This window comes from Manis pentadactyla, chromosome 6, assembly GCF_030020395.1.
Source record: "Manis pentadactyla isolate mManPen7 chromosome 6, mManPen7.hap1, whole genome shotgun sequence".
Lineage (NCBI taxonomy): Eukaryota > Metazoa > Chordata > Mammalia > Pholidota > Manidae > Manis > Manis pentadactyla.
Window position 1 is genome coordinate 96,037,445 of NC_080024.1, and position 3,621 is coordinate 96,041,065.

Consider the following 3,621-nt stretch of genomic DNA (forward strand, 5'->3'; position numbering starts at 1 on the left):
TCATCAGGAGAAATGTTTTATATTATTTAATTTTCCAATAGAGATTTTATCTTGCTGTGCTCTAGGCATGAAAATATCTCAGCAGCACAAACAGAATTGGGGGTGACTTTGAATGGGCTGGGGAGATACTGCAGGAGCACGGCTATGAGCTGCTATTTCCTTACAGAACAAAATATAAAGGAGCCTTGTATCTTTTTGATGCACAAACTTGTTTCTGTCATCAAAGGAGAGTTCTGGTAGGAAAGTAAAGGTTATTTTTTCTGCCAGTGAGAAAGGAAAGCTTTAAAATAAAGTCGTAAAAGTTGGCTGATAGCTCAGAGGCTCAGGTGCAAGCGCCGTCTGTGGGCCTGGAACTGCAGGCCTCCGGCCTTCATGGGGGGCAGACAGCCGATGGCATTCCCCACCTCAGACAGAGGAAGCATAGGGCATGCTCGTGTATGGAATATTTGTTTTTAAATAAGTAAGTTAAAACCCCTCTCAAGTTTGAAGCTGTAGGATTTGTGAGAGTACCATATTCAGGAAAATAATTTCCCAGAAGTTTAGGAAAACAGAACATTACTTCTGATGGGACTATTGACACTCTGGAATGAACTGGTCCTACATGGGAGTTGTTAATGTGTGATTCAGTATTCCCACATTTATAAGCGATTTTTCATAGTTGTCATTATAAAAATCAGTGATCAAAAAGGAAAATAAAGATTTCATAGTTTTCTTTGAACATTTTGACCTACATGATTTCAGAAACCAAAGAATGAGTTGCTTCTCAATGCTTTTGGATTCATGCATAATACTGTGTTATTGTATTCATTTCTGCCTTCTTAGCTGCTCCAGTTCTATTGCTGCTGGGTATATTAACTGAAAAGATTAAAAACATAAATTATCGTAACTAATAAAATGCTTCCATAGGCAATGTAAGAGAAGAAATTACATTTCTTTGGGAATATGGTTCATACTGACCACAGTAATTACTACTCTGATCATTTCCTTGGGTGGACATATATTTTGTAACAGAGGAAAGTAGAAATTTTGAAAGTCTTTAACCTAACCCACTACTTAATTATTCATTAACATCATGATGGCTTAATATGTTTTTCTTTTTCCATTTATTTGAATCAGATCTAAATGAGTTATATTTGGTGATTGGCTGACGTGTCTCTCTGGACTTCCCCGTAGTCTGAATTGTGCATACTGTTTCCTTGTGGAACTGTTTAACGGGCTGCTGTGTTCTCAGTTTCCTGTACATTAAAGTTAGCTCTAGAGGCTTGATCAGATTCAGGTTGACTGCCTTGGCAAGATGGTGAATTCTTTGATCAGGAAGCACTCACTGTCTGGCTGTCTCTCTTTTATGATGGCAATAACCATTGATACTTAGAGCCTACCTCTAGTTGGGGGTTTGGAGAACGGTCACTTTCCAAAACTAGTGAACTCTCATTTTCTTCTGGTCATTTTTTATTTGGGAGGCTTTTATAAAGATTTGTTCTCTTCAGCTCTTATTTGGTTTTACCCATTGCTCCATTTCATGTAGGAAACACAGGATAAATGCTTACTATGTTCCCTTTATCTAACAGTATTCAAGATGATGAGTTGATTCTTTGTTGTTCTCCAAAAGGGGCCAGTTACATTTTACTTTTATGACCTTTATGAACTCATATGTCTGAAGAGGGGCAAGTATTTCTTTTTTTTAAGAGAACTTTATATTTTTTATTTTAGATTTAGAAAATCCAAACAGATGTTCAACAGCACACACACACACATACCCTCTTTCTGGCAAGGTACTGTGTTGGGAGCTTGGAGTTTCTCTCCTCTTCCCAGGTTTCTCAGTGCCCCGGATTAGGGAGGGCAGGACAAGGCCCAGGGACATGCTCTGCATCTTAAGGGTTAGGGCAGCAGCAGTCAGTATTTCCGCTGCCGGGGGAAGAGAGTATTCCCTGAGGGCCGGAGTGGGAGGCTGCTGGGGCTGGGGTCCTCTGAGTCCGGGCTGAAGAGGTCCCTGCCAGTGCGAAGGATCTGCTCCTCCAGCTTCTTGTGTCGCTTCATGTCTGAGAGGACCTTGTCTAGGTGGGCTTCCCATTTCTGGCTCCTGGCTGAGCTTCCTGGGGTGCGTCTCCAGTCAAACAGAGAGTCCTTTGGTGTCAATGGCTCATCGTCAAAGTCAAATTCTGTGGGCATGTGCAGTTTTTCCTCTTCCTCCTCTTTGGCCTCTGGCTCCTCATTGGATCTCTCCTCTTCGCTCTGCGCATCAGGCATGGGTGGTCGGTGGGGCAGGATCTCAGCCTGAAGCTCCAGGGTACCGTGGGCAGCCAACAGCTCATACAGCCTCTGGATTTCAGAGGGGGTGGCATCCGGGGCTGCCCATTCGCAGGCAGCTCCATCTCCTCATCTCTGCAGAGCACACAACAGTCCTCGGATTCTCCCTTGGCTCGCTCTTCCCCCTCAGCTCTGGGGGCTTCTCCCTGCACCTCCTCGACCCCAGACCCCTCAGGCTCAGCCTCTTTCCGGCCTCCTCCCCCTTCGTCCTTGGCATTATTGGCCGAAGCAGAAGGGCTTCCGGTATCGTATCCACCACAGCTAGAGCTTGGAGGCCAGAGGTCACTTGCCCCTCTTCAGACATACTTGGTTCTTAGTCCATAGTTTATTATCATTTTTGAAGCTAAAATGACAAAATAGCCCATTTTTGGCCAGTCTGTACCTCATTAAGTTGACTCCTAAGTTCTGTTGACATGACTTTACTAGTCATTGATGGCTTCCTTGCTGTCTGATCCTACAAGATATTTCAGATTTATTTTATACATTGTCTACTGTGGATGGAATGAGCCATTTAACTATGAATTTCTGTTTCCTTCTAGTGGGAAATGTATTTTAGAGACCACAATCTGGGTGCTAAGGATGCACATTGCTACTGGGTTCCTCATTGTTTTCAAACGGTTTTCAGGGGATATACAGTGAAGAAATACATATACCCCAAATATATAACATGTAAGCATAAATAGATATTAATACAAACATCTATGTATATATTATCATGAATTCTATTGATGCCTCTAATTCAAATTCAGGACTATAGCGTTCTGTTGTTGGCATTGGTTGGTGTGTGTGTAGTTTTTTTTGCCTCTATGTATACCTCTTTTGCCCCCATCTACACCTCTTTTGCCTCTCACAATAAGAATAAAGAATCCTGATGGGATGTAAATTTGTGCAGCCTCTATAGAAAATAGTATGGATGTTCCTCAAAAAATTAAAAATAGAAATACCATATGGACCCATTAATTCCACTTCTGGGTATTTACCCAAAGAAAACGAAACAACTACTTCAACAAAATATATGCACCCCTGTGTTTATTGCAGCATGATTTACAATAGTTAAGATAGGGAAGCAACCTAAGTGTCCATCAGTAGATGAACGGATAAAGAAGATTTGGTACATATACACAATGGGATACTACTCAACTATGAAAGAGAAAGAAATACTGCCATTTGTGACTACATGGATGGGCCTAGAGGGTATTGTGCTTAGTGAAATAAGTTAGAGCAAGACAAATACCATATGATTTCACTTAAATGTGGAATCTAAAAAGAACAAAACAATAAACAAAATAGAAATAGACTTACTCTTAAATATGG

General features: G+C 41.4%; 1 pseudogene; it reads right to left on the reverse strand.

The window, feature by feature from the left end:
* Positions 1 to 1,671: 1,671 nt before the first annotated feature.
* On the reverse strand, positions 1,672 to 2,611 carry LOC118912190 (PAXIP1-associated glutamate-rich protein 1-like; annotated as a pseudogene).
* Between the last annotated feature and the right edge of the window lie 1,010 nt (positions 2,612 to 3,621).